The sequence below is a fragment of the Phyllopteryx taeniolatus genome, chromosome 10, assembly GCF_024500385.1.
Source record: "Phyllopteryx taeniolatus isolate TA_2022b chromosome 10, UOR_Ptae_1.2, whole genome shotgun sequence".
In the NCBI taxonomy this organism is placed as follows: Eukaryota; Metazoa; Chordata; class Actinopteri; order Syngnathiformes; family Syngnathidae; genus Phyllopteryx; species Phyllopteryx taeniolatus.
Genome location: NC_084511.1, coordinates 7,706,957 through 7,719,605, shown reverse-complemented (window position 1 = coordinate 7,719,605; position 12,649 = coordinate 7,706,957). Strand labels below are relative to the sequence as shown.

The 12,649-nt window shown below is 40.9% G+C and overlaps 1 protein-coding gene across 2 annotated transcripts in view; it reads right to left on the bottom strand.

Annotated features, from left to right (window-relative positions):
• The window catches only part of LOC133484629 (probable E3 ubiquitin-protein ligase MID2), a 120,321-nt gene extending 108,330 nt beyond the window's left edge, over window positions 1–11,991 (bottom strand). For both annotated transcript variants that reach the window (XM_061787507.1, XM_061787508.1), the window contains exon 1: window positions 11,750–11,991. The gene's annotated coding sequence lies outside the window, so the exon portion shown is untranslated. The remainder of the gene's footprint in view (window positions 1–11,749) is intronic.
• Between the last annotated feature and the right edge of the window lie 658 nt (window positions 11,992–12,649).

Genomic DNA, 12,649 nt, shown 5'->3' with positions numbered 1-12,649 from the left:
TTCTTCTACAGTAACTTAAACAATACTTGAACAAACTATTATCCTTGTCTTTTGATTTCAAAACTATCCATCCATCCATTTTCTGAGCCACCTACGCTCACAAGGATCGCGGGAGTGCTGGAGCCTATCCCAGCTATCATCGGGCAGTAGGCGAGGTAGGACGTGAACTGGTTGCCAGCCAATCGCAGGGCAGATTTCAAAACTAGTAATCCCTCAATTTGTTGTGTAATGGTAATGTTTTGGTGATGATTAAACATGTATATGGTTTCACTGTTTCACTGGCCCTCTGAAGGAAATCATAACTACAATGCGGCCCGAGACAATAAAGAGTTTGACATCCCTGATTTAAACCATGCAAACCTTTTTTACCCCGCCCCCTAAAAGAATCGGAATTGAGAATCATTTAGAACCCGAATCGAAATAAGGAACCGGAATCAGAATTGCTCAAATTCAAACGATGCCCAACCCTAACGGTATATCCATCCATTCATTTTTCTGTCCTGATTGTCCTCATTAGTGTCACAGGTAACTAGAGGCCTAACCCAACAGACTTCAGCCGAAAGGCGGGACACAGCCTTGTATGAGGGGCCGTGTTTATGAGACTGTTTGAGTAGTCTTTTTGAGAGCAAGACTGGTGTGAATGAACGGGTTTGAGTAGTGTATATAAGAGTGTTTGAGTAGTGCTAATTTCAGTTTATTTTTGAAAGGGGACAATGCAATTTCATAAAACACATGAAGTACACATGGTTAAAAAAGCCAGAATTAGCCAGAAGGCTAGCTTATGAGAGCCTTTCAGTAGTTTGTGTTTGTGTGAAAGTATTTGAAGAGTAAGTGTGAGAGCTAATCCTGAATAATGTCCCTAACGGCCCCTCATAGCCTGGACTGGTCATCAGTCAATGGCAGGTACTGACATATATTCAATGTAACTTGTGCGAGGCAGAGCACTGAAAACAATCAATGATCTCCAGCAGGGATGTACAACCTGTGGCATGTGGCTCTTTCATCCATCTGCTGTGGCTCTCTGTTGACTTAGGAAAATAAAGAATGAGTATTTCATTTAAAGTTGTTTTAATTTTAGGTTGTTTGTCTTTCAAAGTTAATTCTAAATTTGAAGATTATGGTGCTCCTGTAAAATTAAAGTTTTATTTGTTTATTTACTTTGGTCGCTCAAAATATGCTTCACAAGCATTGATGTGCGACACCTGGCACCACATTTATTGAGCTATTCGACCCCCTGTAGATATAACATGGATAAATCAAGGATAAGAAAAGGGTCGTTAGAAAACAGAACTTTTAATGCTAGAATGAAGTATATTAAAGGTCCCTTTCCATCATAATATTTTTTTTTTCTACGGTTTTATGCATAACATTGGTCAGAATCAGTCTGTGACATGGTTTAAGTTTGTCACATCTACGTGGTTTGGCAATTTAATGCAAAGTGAATAAATGGCATAAGGCTTCCAAATGGAGCGGATTTGAAATCGCTGACATTGTGACGTAGTTTTGTCAATTAATATTCAAGTACCTGACCACTTCGTGGTTGGTACCCACTCACGCAACACGTCATTTCTGGGTTTTAAGTCAGGAAGTGCTCATTGAAAGCATGAAGAACGTTGGTTGAAGATTTAACGGAATATTGCTGATAAGAACCTCTGAGGAATCAGCAGCTCGTCTCCAAATCCCTCACACATATTGCATTGCTAGGACTACAATCATGTTTCCCCCTCCTCTATTCTCAATAGCCTCTTTTCTACGGTCTATTCCAGGCTAAATGTTTTACACCATTGTCACACTTCACCAAACTGTATCAGCACAAAGACAGAAAGGGGGACAGGTCTGTTGTTTGGCTGTTAATCCAGTAGTAGGGTCAGGCATAACGCCAAACCTTTGTGTTGCTACAGGGACAGTGAATGTTCTACATCATACTGCACCCACACTGTTTTGTTACATGTCACACTCTCATAGCGAAACAAAGCGCCAGGGCAGCATCCTTATAATTAGTAGGCTTTACACGATCAGGATTTTTGGGGCCGATCACCAAGTTTTAAAAAACGATAACCGATCACCGACCCGATCACAAGATGGAGCAATGTGTCCATTTACAAGTACATGACTTATTCATTTATTGTATATACTTGTGCACTTTTATGAATGGTTCATTTATTGTACATACTTGTGTACTGTATACTGAGTACTGTATCAATCTATCCATCCATTTTCTGTACTGCTTATCCTCATAGGGTCGTGGGCGTGCTGGAGCCCATCCCAGCTCAAAATTATTCTCGAGCGTTTTAGACAAAAGTTAAAACATCAATGACCTCTAGGGGGCATTCAAGGATTGGCCACTGACATAAGTTTAGGTCAGATCAACACTACAACATGACAGAAATAATGGGTGCTAACTTACTGTAATGAAATTACTTTATTGCAATTAAATTACTTTAATAAATACTGTTAATGACATGCTTACTCTAACTTTCTCAATGTCCCAGCTATATGGACGGGTGTCGTCTAGCGTTTGTGTCCGTTTGGCTTTTCCTCCCCCCCACGCTGCGTTGCTTGAACTTGGCATGCTCCTCCTTGTGTACATTCTTCAGGTGCCTCATCAAATTTGTGTTGAAGCATTCTCCACAACATACTTCAGTTGTGCACAGACTGCAAATAACTTACGTGTTGTTTGTCTGAGACACCGCAAAATAGTCCCACACGGATTATCTATTTTTTAACAGATATGATTAAAACAAATTTTATTGGCCGTCAGATAGTTATAGTACTGCGCCACAAGACATGTGACAATGCTAAAAATAAACTAGCTTTTGTATTCCTACGCAACGGCGACGCAGAGTTAAATGTCTTGTGCAGAGCCGATCGATGACATCATTGATCGGATCGGCAAATTCAGCCGATCAGCATAAAATGCTAATTATCGGGCGATACCAATCACACCGATCAGATCGGCGTAAAGTCTAATAATTAGTAGTGCAAACATGCTTTGTTTTGTACCTGATACAACACTCCTAATACTTGTAGTTTATGTATACATTGAAACTGCCTCCTCTTGTTTTCACCCACCCTGTCAGTTTATCTTTATACATCTTATATCTTTATTTTTGTAATTAATGCCTGTTACCTTAATGACAACATACAGTAGGGCAAAATGCTATAGAAAGGCCTACGGAAATTAGCATAGATCTTACAGTCATAAACCTGCTCGCTACGACTGTACATCAGGTAGACTTCACACAAATCACTCAATACACCTATGTGCTCTTCTGAGCATACCGTAGTTTCGTTTCTACTGAAGCTCTTATGAACTGTCCAATGTGTTTGGGTTCTTGTCTACTGTACATGTCTGTGTTTTTTTACCAAAAAAAAAAATGTTTTAAACAAATCTGCGGTTGGCTGGCGACAAGTTCATGGTGTACCCCGCCTCTCACCTGAAAATAGCTGGCAGAGGCTCCAGCACGCCCACGACCCTACAGAGGATAAGCGGTACAGAAAATGGATGGATGGCCAAGGCTACAAATTTCAGAAGCTGGGAGAATAATTGTATTATTGTTTTAAAGCTGAAGTACTGTGTAATTTATTTTATCAAATGTAATAATTGTTATATTCGCCATTACCCAAGAATTTCAAGTCCCATGTTTTCCTAACTATGATTCCACTTCTAATGTTTTTGCTATGGTACAGTTTCAGCATCCGTATCGAACTTTATGCAGGTACAGTATCAGTCAGAATTTTCGTATCGTGACAACACTTAACAGTTATCATGGCCAAAATAATCAAGCATTCAACACGACTGATATATTTAATAGCGGTGGGACGCTATTAAAACATGAATCAAATTAATTAGGTGTTATTAATAAATTACATTTAATCAAGTAAAAACCTTTCATACATTAAGCAATATTTTTGATGAATAGCATTCACAATTGTCACCAATGAATTGCAGAGCCACAAAAGATTTACCTCCATGAAATCTTCTAGGAAACATAACCTCAACTGGTTTTGTGTTTTAAAATGATGCATGTCTGAAAATAAGTGTTTTTTTATTCCTTTAGGTGAGGTGTCATAGTCACCCCTGGACCAAAGTCCTCCCCGAGTCAAGCTTCTGAACATCTGTCTGTCCAGGAGATGGTAGGTCTGGTATCCTCACAGAGCTTTATGGTGGTGATAGGCGTTCATGTGTGTGTGTATGTGTGGGTGTGTGTGTGTGCGTGCGTGTCTGGATGGGGGTTGTTGACATGAAGCAGAAGTTGGGCCTGATCCTACACTGCTGGTGCCAGCAGGTTGGATCATGGGAAACATATGCAGCCCCGCAGGAGCACACAAAAGCAGCTGGCAGCTAACTAGCTGAGTGGTGGAGGTCAGCTGCCTCTTCATCCTCAGCTGCTGTTAGACTAGGGTGGAGAAAAAAACACTCTCACTCACTCTTTCCTGTCTGGGTGGATTCATAGGAATAAGTGTGCGTTTACACTGGGCTCTTTTCCACTGAAAACAGAAAAAAATATTCTTTTGGCCGTTTTTTTTTACTCAACACCAGGGTTTGGTGGACTGTTTGAATGAAGATTTAGCCGGTACATGATGAAAATGAAAACTATATTTTTACTTGTGCAAGACCAACCCTAGTCCGCAGTGTTTGGAGGGTGACTGAGTTGTGCATGTATTAGACACAAAAAAGTTGAATCGCCTCAAGTTTTATTTGGCAAAAATCATCACCTCAGAAATAAACATAGCACACAAACACATCACACATTTTTAATGACGTGCAAGCTCAATTACCATACCTGCTGATTCATTACTGCATTATATGATTAGATGCTGTGGAATTTGAATAAAACTACCCCTTCAAAGTGTTCCTATTAGACTTCACACCGGTCTGATCGGTTTGATCGGTATCGGCCGATCGGCTTTCATGTCATAATTTACCGATCCGATCAATGCTCCGCAAAAGACATTTACTCCGCGTCGCCGTTGCGGATGAATTCAAAAGCTAGTTTATCTTTAGCCTTGTCACGTCTTGTGGCGTAGTACTGTCACTGTCTGACGGCTAATAAAGTTGTGGAAAAGTGTGGAACTATTTTGCGGTGTCTCAGACAAACAACACGAAAGCTATTTGCAGTTTGTGCACAACTGAAGTACGTCGTGGGGAACGTCATCTAAATGCTTCAAGACAACAAATTTAATCGGGCACCTGAAGAATGGACACAAGGAGGAGCATGCCGTGTTCAAGCAACGCAGCGTGGAAAAAAATAATAATAATAAAGGAAAAGTCAAACGGACGCAAACTCTGAACAACACCCGTTCATATATACGGGAAAGTGAGAAAATTAAAGTAAGTATGTCATTAACAGTATTTTTGTTAAAGTAATTTAACTCTAATAAAGTAATTTAATTACAGTAAGTTAGCACCCATTATTTCTGTCATGTTGTAAGGTTGATTTGACCGAAACTTATGTCAGTGGCCAATCCTTGAATGCTCCCTAGAGGTCATTGACGTTTTAACTTTTGTCTAAAATGCTAGAGAATAATTTTGAACATACGGTACTTAGTGTACAGTACACAAGTATATACAATAACTGAACAAGTCATGTCAATAGACACATTGCTCCATCTTGTGATGGGATCGGTGATGAATTACCGTTTATCTAAACTTGCTGATCGGCCCCAAAAATCCTGTTCGTGTAAAGCCTAGTTCCTATGGGTAAGCTTCTACTTTCAAACAAAGGCTAAAAACGCAACAATGATTATCCATCCATCCATCCATTTTCTGAGCCGCTTCTCCTCACTAGGGTCGCGGGCGTGCTGGAGCCTATCCCAGCCATCATCGGGCAGGAGGCAGGGTACACCCTGAACTGGTTGCCAGCCAATCACAGGGCACATAGGAACAAACAACCATTCGCACTCACAGTCATGGCTACGGGCAATTTAGAGTCTCCAATTCATGCATGTTTTTGGGATGTGGGAGGAAACCGGAGTACCCGGAGAAAACCCACGCAGGCACGGGGAGAACATGCAAACTCCACACAGGCGGGGCCGGGGATTGAACCCGGGTCCTCAGAACTGTGAGGCTGACGCTCTAACCAGTCGGCCACCGTGCCGCGCAACAATGATTAGTCAAGTAAAAACCATCTCATAAACCACAAAGCCTTTACTAGCAACTCTTACTGGCCACTTCATTAGCTACTGTGACATAAGACTGATGTAAACATTGATAGTTATTTGACTGATACAGATAATTTAACAATGTTGTTTTTATTATGGTACTTGCAGTACTCAAAGGTGTAAAAAACTTCTGAAAATGTCAATCGAAACTACACAGCAGAATAGGTGATTAAAGATGATGGCCATGATAGTATGACAAGACTGACAAGAGAAGCAAAGTAAATAAAGCAAGAGAAGCCCAGAAGATACAAAGATAAAAGAACGGCTATCTGCCCTCTTGACACAGTGTCACTGGATTTCATGCATTTCAGTTTGGCAAATTCAGTTTGAAGGTCGCACACTGCCTGCAGCTCACTGCTTTTATATTTTTAAACATTGGGTTCTAAGTCACTGCCTCAATAGCACAGGCAGTTAATAGTCAGCAATATATTTCTCAGCACAAACACTTACATGTGAAGTAGGGCTGCACGATACATTGTTTGAGCATCATCATTGCGATGTACTTGTGTGCAATAGTCATATCGCACTAATCGCGGAGTCCTGCCATGTTGGGTACTGTATATGCATCAACTGTAATATTAACAAGTGACCAACATAGGGACATGGTTGGACATGCTAATAAGATTAGCACCGATGTTACGGTAGACTATAAACCTTCAAACAACACACAGAGTAGCCCAGAGTGTTATAAATTTACCTCCTTGTATGATAACTACGAATGAGGACATGAGAAACAATGTACACCGGCTGCGTTTACAGTATCGCTCTTCAAAATTAAATGAATGCGCGTCACAACAGATTCTATTTGGGGGGAAAGAGAGGGATGGAGGGATGGAGCGGCACGACGGACGACTGGTTAGCGCGTCTGCCTCACAGTTCTGAGGAGGGTGGGGGGAATGTGCATTATACACGAGAAATTATGGTATGTTAAAAGATGTTTAAAAGAACAGATTGATTAAAAACAAATGGGCAGCCCGGTGGATGACTGGTTAGCACATCTGCCTCACTGTTATGAGGACCGGGTTCAAATCTGGCCTCGCCTTGTGTGGGGTTTGCATGTTCTCCCCGTGCATGCGTTTGTTTTCTCCGGGTACTCCAGTTTTCGCACATCCCAAAAACATGCATGGTTGATGAAAACGTAAGTAATATGGAAAAGGGATGGATGGATAAAAACAAATGTATAACCTCGTGTTAGGAATGTGGCAATGACATTACAGTATAACTGGGCATGAAAAGAAATTGACCATGTCTTGGCTGTTACCAACTCAACACGACAGTACATTTAAATACTGATAGACTTCACATAAATGATTCACTATACTTATGTGCATAGTTTCTTTTCTACTGAAACTACTAGAACCTGCCCAAACAATACAGATAGGGAAAACGAGAATTGTGTGCTGGTTTTGACATCTTGAATATTTATTTTTTCACATCACAATATATATCACGGGATTTTAAAAAAAGTTTTTTTTCCAATATTGTGCAGCCCAAATGGGAAGCATCATCAACAGTAAATAAACAGTCTGTCACTTTGAAATGTAGTGTGACACATTACCCCTTAATCGCAGACATGTTATGCCTGGATCAGACTACAAGACAAATTTGGTCTTTCACGATTGCACTATGTCAGACTACTGCCATGAAATCTTGCCGCATCCCGTCATCTATGATCACTGGGCTTTATCTTGTCAAATCAGACACTGTCGGAGACGTGGAACCAGAAAATGTGTCACCGGTCAACGCGAGCGGATACACCGGACGACAACAACAATGCGCCGCAATGTATTGTTTGTGTGTGTGTGCGTGTGTGTGTGTGTGTGTGTGTGTGTGTGTGGACAAAATGAGGAAAAACGTGTGGTGGTTGTCACTGGTGCTCAGGAGAGGACGATCATTCAAGGATTCCTTGTGGCATGTTCACGTACTTTTAAATACGATACGGCACATAAGCAGGCAACAAAACGTTATGTAGCCTAGCAAGCCAGTGCTAGCACAAACGGTTGTACGTAAATATGCCAGCGTTCTGTGGAATCATTCTCTAAAGCTTCAGTAAACATTTTTTTGTACGCGTAAATAAATGTTCATAACGTCGTGCAAGTATCTTGACAACGGCAAGCATGGGAGATGATGTGCCGGTCACAATACACAATCCTATTGGTCGACGTCAAGGTGCGCTGTCAGAGAGATGTCGTTGATATGTCACACTACACAGAAGATATCCCAAAATGAAAAAATAAATAAATAAATAAAACAAGGTCACCGATGGTGTAGTGGTGCACTCGCCTGACTTTGGTGCAGGCAGCGTGGATTCAGTTCCCACTCAGTGACTGTGTGAATGTGAGTGCGAATGGTTGTCCGTGTCTATATGTGCCCTGCGACTGACTGGCGACCAGTTCAGGGTGTAGTCCGCCTTTCGCCCGAAGTCAGCTGGGATAGGCTCCAGCGCCCCGCGACCCTGACCAGGATAAGCGGTGTTGAAATTGGATGGATGGATAAATAAAACATAAAACATAAAAAATAAAAAATAAAAAAATAAAAAATCAAAGATGGGAGACTTTTCCTTTTGGCGTCCTAGGACTATCGTAGGGCCAAATTGTTGGTCATGGATTAAGTTTTGTCGTTCCCGACAAAATTTGTCGGACCAGATCTGGGAAATCGGCTGCGATAGCTAATCGGGCCAATATCGGGGTTAAAATCCTGTAATCTGATCTAGGCATTAGCAGCAGACAAAGCAGGGTCAAACCATGCACTTTGCAGTTCACCTCATCTGTGCACTGACTGGGCTGAACATCCGCCAGTCTTTGGAGGGAAACTTAGATGGAGACAGAAAGGCGAGCAAGAAATGCAAGAGGAAAAGTTACAAGCCTAAAGATAAAAGACAGGCAGGAAAGAGGTCATATGGAGCTTGGAGATTTACTGTAAATCACGCCATATAAGACTGACTGGCTGGTGTTGGGAGTATATATGTAAATACATATCCATACAGTAAGTGTGCAGATGAGCCTAACTGTGTCACAGTATGGGAAATAAAATCTGTGTAAAAATAAATGAAAAATAAAACAAGGAGGCCATTTAAGTAGTAACGTGCACTACGGGGACATGAATGGGGCTGACAGGTTTGAGGGGAGTATTTATATAAGAAAAGAAAAGAAAGAAACAAGAATAAAATTCGTCATGATTCATAATCGAACTTCACTGTCACATCGTAACAAGCAGACACAGCGACATACCGGTAAATTACTGATTCTTTTATCGGTTTCATATTCCTGGTCACTTCACTAGTTGTATGACCACTTATTCCAAGCAGAGTTCTTAGGGTCAATGCCCAATAGGCCAATGAAAAAAAATGCACATATCGCAGCCACACCCACTAGGCTGTTTGAATTACAAACTCGGGGCTGATGTGCTCCTGGGCAGAGAGCAGACAGGAACACAAAGTCACAGAAACACACTGTAAAGGAACTGCAGTGGTACTTTGAGATACCTGTGACCCGATTTACAGATTTTTCGAGATACGAGCTGTTGTTCAACTGATTTTTTAATTTGTCTTGAAAGCAAAATTTTGAGATACGAGCACTCATGGTGCCTGCCAGTGAACTCAACTAAACTTCACAAGCAGCAGTTTTAACATTTCTTCAAAAGAGAGCCTTGAACCCATTTATTGCAACTACCAATTGAAGTTTACAGTCAAATTAAACAATACAAAGAACATTATATGTTGTGTATGTAAAAGAACAAGAACAACATACTGTAGCTTTGCCTTAATAAACGCTGTTTACCTTAATGCTAACAAACAATGCAAAACATAAAAACAGCAACGTGTTGTGGTGTTATAAAACTTTAAGGATATTTGAATACAAACAAAAGATGAAGACAGACAATAAAACAATAATCACAGGCATTCAGTATTGTCTTGAGCCTTTGCTAAAAATGCCTAATACCACTGTAGCTTACTGAGTCAGTTGTAAAACTCTTCATCTGTGTCTCTGTCTCTATTATACTGCCCCCAAGTGGCCAAGGTGCCTACACCAGAAGGAGCAGCAAAATGTCCATTGAATTGAAGCAAAAATGTAGATTTTTTTTTTTTTTTTTACATTAAATGTAATTATGTCATTATTGTGTTTAGTACAATATTATACAATGCTATTTTTCTGTTTTTTATTATTGGGGGAGGATGGAATGGATTAAAGGTATTTCGATTGATTTCAAGGGGAAAGGATGTGTTTTTTGTCACGGAGCAAATTTAATTTGTATCTCAAGGCACCACTGTCCTCCACAAAAAGCAATATAAGGACTATGACACACGCTTTAAGTTTCAGAATCAATTCACTACCCTGTATCATTTTTCTGCAATATTGTTAAATATCAATTTAATATTGAAATCTGCTCGCTCTGGTACATTTCCACATAATGCAGAATCATCATGGTGTCTATAACTGAATAGTACATTTCATCATGATTTTATTCCAATGGCACATGGAAAGAGAGGGAATAAGACAGCTGGCATGCTAAACAGATTTAAGATTCAGGAAAGACACACAGGATCAAGTTTCCGCTTTAAAAAAAAACGCAGTCATGTAAATCTAATGTCGCTAACCTTAATGTCCATGAGTCCCAGCACATATTCAACATGATCTTACTGTGTATAATCCCTCAAAAAGTCTGCTGAGCACAGGAAGACCATAGAGCACGACTGAAATCAATGTTCACACATTCAGGGCTGCAGGAACTGAAATACAATTGTCACATTTTTCACCCTCCCTCGAGATATTCTACATTTTATCACCATACGGGAAGGTAGTAATGCTCTTGCACCAGCAAATGGTGGTGATAGGTTTTCAATGTTCAGGTTCAACTACATAATATTAGTTCAAGTTGCATGTCAGATGTGTCTTAAAAACTCATCACAGCACGAGGAGCAACTGGACAGTTAAACATCTTGAAGGCAAACTGGGTGTCAAACAGGCGCTCATCCACTCAGCTACAGTATATGCCACGCCAATATGATCCCTCCAAGAAGTAAATAAGGAAACAGACATCAAAATGTGGAACGCAAATGAGATTTCGTTTTGTGGCAAAGATAATCACAGCTCCCAAACAAAGCCTGAAAAAACTAGGGAAGGGGGTGGAAAAAACATCAACAACAGGCAACTATTGATTAACACTAGTTTTTTTTATATACTGATTCAAGGAGCCTGCATTTTTCTGCATGGGTAATCATAGACTGTGGCCCCAATATTCCAATTACATTGTAATAATGGTGAATGCTATAGAATCCTCTCATGTGCCTTATACCATCTCTACCTGGGCCACTCATACGTGGCACAACATCCTGCCCATCACAAACAAAAGCAGAACGCACCAACGTGGTCAAGTTTAAGCTTTCAAATCAGCAACCTAATTCGCACGTTTGATCAATCTGAATTAGAACATCTGACACGTGCATTCAAATAAATCACAATATATCGCCCGTGGACATAAAACGACAGCATGCTACGCGCCGGCTTTTTCCCAGGCACTCGCCAGAAGCCCAAGGGATCCGTGACACAAGACGAGTGTCTGGGTCTGCGCGGAAACAACTTACCAGCCCAACATGTGGAGCGCGCTGGTCGCCTGTCATCGTGAAGCTGGAGCGGGGGGTGCCGAGTTAGAAGAAACACGTCGCGACTTCAACAAAATACGAAGACAGGAAGCCACTCCGGACACCGTTCGACAGGCTTCCTCTCAACGAGCGCCGTGCGAAGCTCAAACATGAACAACGAAGCCTCCACTGACGTGACTGCTCTCGTGGCTAAAGATTCCAACTCGAGAAGTCGACGCCTCAACTTCTTTAGAGAGAGAGAGAGTGAGTGAGACAGAGAGAGAGTCGTTTGCAGAGTAGCTCCTCCCACCCACCAGTCCATCAATCTACACGCACGCGCATAAAGCGGCAGATACCAACCACATTGGTGAATTTCATGTGTTCTTGTGGTCCGCAAGTACGGAACCGTATTGTATTACATTCACTTGGATTAAAAATAATAATAATAACTCCTGTTTTTCTGAGTAATTTTTTTGAGGGCTTTGTTTTTTTGAATATTTTTTTCTGTTTTTCTGAGTATTTTTTTCTGTTTTTCTGAATAATTATTTTTCTAAATTTTTCTGTCTAATTTTCCCCCCACCCGACGTTTTATGACAATTTCTCCCCCTGTTTTTCTGAGTCATTTTTTCATCCAAGTGAATGCAATACTATTGGCTTCCGTACTCGCGGACCACATCATTTTACCTCATTACTCTTGTCCGACACTTTGCTAGGTACACTTGCACATCAAATGACGCCATCTCTGTTTTCTATTGCAGTGTTTCCCAGTGGTGGGGAATAGCAACGTATTCATACTGTACTTTTGTTACTGTCTTGAAGTAGATTTTTCAGGTACGGTCAGAGATGCCAAAGTACAAAGTAACGTGTTAAACCAAAATGCTGCCATTTGGAGTAACGAACATA